Source organism: Phaethon lepturus, unplaced genomic scaffold, assembly GCF_000687285.1.
Source record: "Phaethon lepturus isolate BGI_N335 unplaced genomic scaffold, ASM68728v1 scaffold35781, whole genome shotgun sequence".
NCBI classification, from domain to species: Eukaryota; Metazoa; Chordata; class Aves; order Phaethontiformes; family Phaethontidae; genus Phaethon; species Phaethon lepturus.
This window is the reverse complement of record NW_010517581.1, coordinates 3,122-9,960: the sequence shown is the minus strand read 5'-3', so window position 1 is coordinate 9,960 and position 6,839 is coordinate 3,122. Positions and strand designations below refer to the sequence as shown.

Here is a 6,839-nt window from a genome sequence, read left to right as displayed (position 1 = left end):
TTCATCATAAATTGCAGCGTAAAAACATCAGTGCAGGGATTTAACACACAATTTAAGTTTTCAAAATGAGTTAACTTTATTTTCCTTAATGGCATCCACACTTTGCACAGCCTAAGAACCTGGATAAAATGCATTTGCTTTTGAAAGCCACATATTCAGCAACTGTTGTGTCTTTCAAAGTCAAAGAAGTAGTCCTGAAATTTCAAATGTTAATGCTTTCTCCACAGCCACATGTTCCTTTGATGTTTGGATTATTGAAGACAAATTCACTGGACAGTTTGTCTTCCACATAGTCCATTTCAGTTCCTAGAAGTGTCAGCTGTGCTTTCTTCTCAATAAAGATTCTAATCCCTTAAAAGGCAACAAAGGAAAAAAAATATTACATACAGCAAAACTGTTCATCATTCACTTTGAAACGTTGTTCCAACCAGTGATAAAAGTGGAAGCTAAATACAAAAATCTGTTAATATAACTAATTTTCCCTAGCCTAAGATATGCCCCCCCCCCCAATTCTAGCTACAGTCTAGTGCTGGTATTTGTGCACATGTGTGCATTTATTTTCGTTCGGATTTAGAATCATGATACCCAGAGTAATCAGTTGTAGAACTTGGGAATGAGTCTCAGCTTTGATATTTCCTTTCACATGCATTATAGTCAGTAACCCATTCACTACTGTTCTTAAAGCCTGGTCATCCAACAAGATGTTAAAAAAACAAAACCCTAAAAAAACAACTGAAGAACCCTTCTCTCCTAAGGAATGTCCTTTGCTCTGCCAAAATTATTAGGTCTACATGAATTATTAGTAATACTGAATCCTATACCAAGGTAGACATGTGAACGTTTTAAGATATCATAACCTTTAAGGACTAAGAATTAGTAGTTCATCTGCAGAACTAGAAAGATCTCCTTTTTCTAATGTATGCAAAGTATCTACCAGCCTGGAAAGTTATTGAACTTTAAAAACCTCAAGTATGGTATAAAAGTGGTTAGTATGAATAGACTGCTTTAGCTGTCCATAGACTAGGAAATAATAAAAATAAAAGTTTTAAAATAGCATCAGTAGCAGCAACAAGAACTCATTAAGTTATAGGAGAGTGCTGAAAAGCTGTTGCATTATAGTAGAAGTTAGATGAAACACTTTAGTTGTTGACAGACTTGAGCTGTTTTACCAAGTTGAACCTCCACATTTTTCTTGGTCAACCTGGACAGTAATACACAGGGAAGGCTAAATTTAACGAAAGAGGACCTGAACCCTGAAGCAGAACCACAATTCTGTATTAATCATCAGCACTTTCTAACTAAAAGCCAGGAGAATTGGGTTGGTATCCAAAGCCACCAGCTCACTGAGCAAAGTGCTATATAAAAGTCAGAGCCTTCAGTGGAAAGCTGTCTAGAAGTCGTCAAAATAAAACAGAAGGCACACAGCCACAACTGAAATATTGTCTGGCTTTAGAGATTAAGGCCTCTGTAATGACTGAGGGAAACTGCTTTCATCTCCTTTAAGAACCAAGCCAGGAACTGCCTCTTGAAAAATGTGTTTTCAGCCCTATAAAGCCAGAGCAGCTCTGGAGTAAAGCAGAAGAGGCAACTCTAGGAGCCAGCTAAATCTGAAGTCAAGAAGCACCTGCAAAATTAGGTGGCAGTCCTGATCTCGTCTACTCTATTTCAATTTAATCATTTACTGAAGTTCCAACTATTTTTTTTTTTTTGAGACAAAAAAAAATATTTATGAGTTGGTCACAGATATTTTCAAGACAGCTGGTATTTGAGCTCTGCCAAGCAGCACAGCTTCTCTAAGAAAGTAACTGTGATATTCTACTCTTATTCAAGTCTCCTACTTTGCCGTCAGGTGAAGAGTAATCTTTCTGGAAGCAAACACGGCACAGTTCCATAACGTATAAAAATATTTAGCATTTTTAGAAGAACAGAAACCAAGACAAACATTATTATGCCTTTCTAAAAATTAATGCTTGACAAAAATATCACTGAGTTTCTATAAAAATTGGAAATATGTATGGAACTTTCAGTACTTTAACGATAGACCTATGATAGGACTACTCAAATTATCAGGCAGCAAGCCTAAATACCAACCTAAGAAAACAGTTTCAAACATAATGCTTAATTAAAATTATAGAATGCATTGTCACAAAACATCAAGATCAAAAGCATAAACACATATTAAAAAAGTCAATTATAAGGCTAGTTATAGAAGACAGTTGGGAAAACTCCTTGCAAATAAGACCTTTACTTTGTCAAGCCTTTTTTTAGGTACATTAGTAAAGTATCCTTCTGTCCATGCTTTGTTATGTATTCTCTCAGATATTTGCTATTAGCCACCTCCAAAGACAGGAATAAAGGGCTAGGCCATTTATTCTGACCCAGTACAGAGACTTTTTTGTTGTTATCATAGGGAACTCCAGCTTAACCCAACATGGGCATGAAAAGAAGGTTGGATGAAGGATATTCCTTGTTTCCTCTACAAAGCTGCAGATTTTAACTAACTGATTACTTTTACATCTTCACAACAGAAACTAAGGTGACAACTCCTATAACAGGATACTAAAACCTCTTACAATAACTTGCTACTTTGAAGTCCTAACCTGTCCCTTGGTAAACTTGTAATTAGGTTATTCTCACCCACCACCACACAGTTTTGCTTTACTGCATCACAAACTTACCATCTTGAACTACTTCTTCATCGAAGTCTCCTTTTGACTTAGTATATTCTAGTGTGTAAGAAAGTCCATTGCGTCCTCTTGTATGAGCACTTACTTTCATGCCTACCCAAAATACAAATTTATTTTTTTAAACCTATTCTTGAACACCAAAATAAAAAGTATGCAGAACAACATAAAGCTGACATTTATTCTCCCTTGCCTCAAGGCCAGTGCTAAAACAAAAGTCGACTAGTTTAATGGATTACAAGGTAACATTTTTCTCTTATAAAATTGACTACCAAGGTAAAAGCAGACATCAGATGTTTGCTACTGTGGACCAAATCCTAAAGCATGTTAAAAAAATTAAAAAGCCACACACACAAAAGTAATGAACTGTTATGAGATCAAGCACCAAGGAGTGTCAAAAATCAAAGATGTTTTTGGGACTTCAAATGAAAGTTTATTCAGATTGTAATTCAGGCACTATTTTAAGATTGTTGACAATAACATAATCATGAAGTTGTGAGGCCAAGGCAGTTGCTAGATTTTTACATAATTCCTATAATGACCATCAGAGATCTACTACTTCAGTCCAAAGTTCTGAAAACACTACTTTAACTTTTACTTGCAAGTAAGTTTATTAATTTACTGTGTTAATGTTAAAGCCCAGCCTAATCAATATGCTTGTGGATAATGGATATGGATAATTTGCAATTCTCCAACATAACCCTGTAAGTCAAACAGAGCATCTATGCAAGTAAAGATCTGAGAAAAAGGTCGTAGAAGAGGTTGATACAGGTTGTTGAAAATGAACTGGAAAAATTATTTGTGCACAAGGATCTTCCAAAAGTATCTGTACCACTTTCCACACACAAATGCTTCAGTAGACAATTTGAAGAGTATAATAATCCATGTAACCAGTGTCATGATTTAAAAACATATAAAGCGATAAATTTTGATAAGTGGAATCTCAGACAAACAGCACTTGTTCTTTTCAGACTAAATACCCTCCTCTACAAGAAGGGCTAGAAATAATGGGTTGGAAAACATGGACACCATTTATAACAAGGGAGATGACTGATTAGCTAAGCCATAGGCTTTGGGCTTCCTTAGAATGGTTTAAAACATCAGAATGAAGAGTCTAGTTAGTTGCAGATGTGCAGGAAGCAAAAGAAACAATAAGTTTTATACAGAAGCTGAGGGAAATAATCTTGAACTAGTACTTGCTGTAAAGAAGAAAACTTAATGCTTGCTTCTATAACGGTTAGAAAGCAAGACTCTGTGCCCTTCCCAAGAAGAGGAGATGACATTCTCAATCAGCTATTTGTTGAAATACTGATTATTTACAAAATTATTTACAAAAAAGACACTGTCTGGCAAATTTCATAAGAATTATACTTTTTCCAATAGGAATGAATCTAACATTATCTATTTCACAACTGGAATGCCTTCAAGAATTTAATAACATCTTAGTATCAACAGCTGAAGATCTCTAGCCCTACCAGAAGTCACCACTATACCATACTAGAATAGCTGATTAAAATACAGCTTAGAAATATTTTTCAAGCTTAAGGTGGCTTTTTTTTTTTCCTTCCATCTCAAAAGTAACTGTAACAGGTCAATTATTTTCTGCATTTTACTTTATATAGAAATGAAGCTTGATAGATAAACATATACAGTCCCATCCAAAAGACATCAACACCTCCAAGTTTTTCAGTGTTTCAAGCTGCTAGGTTAGCCAGAAATGCTTCTTAATAATACTTAGTATAATCTGCAAGATAACCCTGTTTGTTAGCACTTACATGCTCAGGCTTATCTTTAAGCAGCTGTTTTATCTTCTGAACAGCCTATGGGGTCTGAAAGACAAAATATATGCATATGCTTGTATGTAGTTTTAAAAAAAAAGAATCAAATACGCTACACGCTCTGTAATACTTGCAAGTCACACATTGCAAATAAAAAGTTCTTTTTGTGCAATCAAGTTTTGTCTTAGGAGACAAAACTTAACTGTAGACTATGGGCAAAGACCACCTTCAGCGCCAACCACCTGATGCTGTCAGACAGCCTTTCTTCTACTTGAAATCAATGCCTCAAGATACATACTGCAAAATTACTACAACTCAAACAGTTCTGTTCTAGTCAAAATGTTGTCATATATGCATTACAGAAAAATCAGCCAGGCACAGAAGTGTTTATTCCCTTCTCATTAACTTATGAGGGGAACTATAATTTTACAGAAGATAGATCTATCTGAACTATGAGTTTATCTAGTTGCTGCAGAAATGCAAGACTACATATACAAAATATACATGAAAGTTGCCTTTACATGCTTACAAGTTTCCAAGACATTGAGTAAGGTGTTTTTATTACTAGCAGATTCAAACACACAAAGCAAACTTCTAGTAGAATTACATTAGAATACCTTTTCTAAATAGCACTATTAATGTTCAGTTGCTACAAGATCACTACCTGGCAATTACCTGCCCAGAAAAATGACTGAACTAGACATACTTAGTCTGCCCCCGTCAATGCAGAGGGCTGCACCGCCCTCTGGAGTAAGACTTCCCAACTGTACGGCCTCTGCAATACTGCCATAACTAGTAAATGCGCTTTCTCAATTAACACAGAGATACAGAATCTCCTCGGGAACAACCGACTCGCCAGTTTCTGTACTGAATTTCCATTCTTCAGAATATACTTAGAGTGACTGTGCAAAACCACCCCACATGAAAGCGATCACACTAGTCTTTCACTCTTTTCTCACTACTTGCCGTTATCAGGCCAGAGACTGCCCACCGCTAGCACACCACACCCCAATTCGGATTTCTCCAAACCCTGAGACAGTCACACTTTCTCTAAGCATCGTCTCTACACAGGCACAGATGAGGAAACACCAGAGTCTTCTCCTCACTAGGAGCACAAGCGCCCCCAGAAAGCTCACAAGCAGGAATAGGTCCTTTCCACCTCCTTGTAGGCCCTTCCTAGCAACCGGATCCCAATGCCAACGCACAGCTGGCAACCTCAGAGGGTTAACAGCACTTGCCCTCAGGCCTACGGCCCTGCGCTTGGGCAGCACTCAGGTTCACCTGCTGCTGGGCCAGGCATGCAGCACCCCCAGCCGCGTAACACAGGCTCGACAGCACGGCCCACACCGCCCCACTGTTACTAGCAGCCTAGAGGTGTTGGCATAGCATCTGCCTCAGGACGGACAGACGGTCAGGCTGAGGGAGACCCTTCAACCCAGCCCTGCCCGGTGGCACAGTTCTAACACCTGCTCTCAGGACAAAAGCACAGGTCAGAGAAGTCCGTGACCGGCATCACACGGGGCAGGGCGGAGCCCGCCACGCCTCCAGCACTGACCAGGGTGAGGGCAGCACGGGTAGCCTAGATCTTCCTCTTACAGCCCGCACCGTAGCCCTCAAGACGAACGAGGCCATGACCATCTATCTCAGCCCCTTCCTCTCCCATCTGCTATAGGCACAGCCGATGTGATGCCATGACGCATAGCACGCTCCCTGCGCCCACCTTATTGGGCAGCAACCCATGATTGGCAACTAGCAACAGCCCTGCCTCCTTCCCTGGCACGCCCCCGGCCATTACCGAGAGGGAGCTGTGCCGTCAACTGTTATAACCCCGCTGCTAAGCGGTGTGTACGTGCCTTTTTATTTTAAATTCTTAGACATTGTGCACCCAAGAAAGGAAGGGCGTTACACGCAGGAGGGCTGTTCGCAGAGATAAGCAGGCGGGTGGTGCTGATACTTCGCCAGGGGAGCAGGAGTAGGAAGCCCTTCCCTTCAGGCCTCCACTGACAGTCCGGAGGGGAAGGCAGGGAGAGGGGAAAAAAAAAATCTCCCCTTTGATTTTTTCAAGAACAGCATCAGATACTAGTTTCTAACCCTATTCCACCCTCACCTCCCAGGCTCCCACTAAAATCGAATTAGTATATAGCCCACTTCTCCATATCTACAAAAAATATAGTAAAAACCCATAAAGATTTATTGATGATAACATAGAGAAATATTTTAAAGCAGCTTGGCATAAGGCTATTCAGTTTTAAACGTTGGCATCTCAGGCAAAATCTAAGCATAGAATAGCTTAGCTTTGGACAAATTATTTAAAGTATGCAAGACCAGGAAATGGTCACCTGTAGGACAAGGTAATGTTGATGTATCACAGATGGAT

General features: G+C 39.3%; 1 pseudogene; it reads right to left on the bottom strand.

The window, feature by feature from the left end:
* Positions 1-202: 202 nt before the first annotated feature.
* Positions 203-6,094, bottom strand: LOC104615526 (annotated as a pseudogene).
* Between the last annotated feature and the right edge of the window lie 745 nt (positions 6,095-6,839).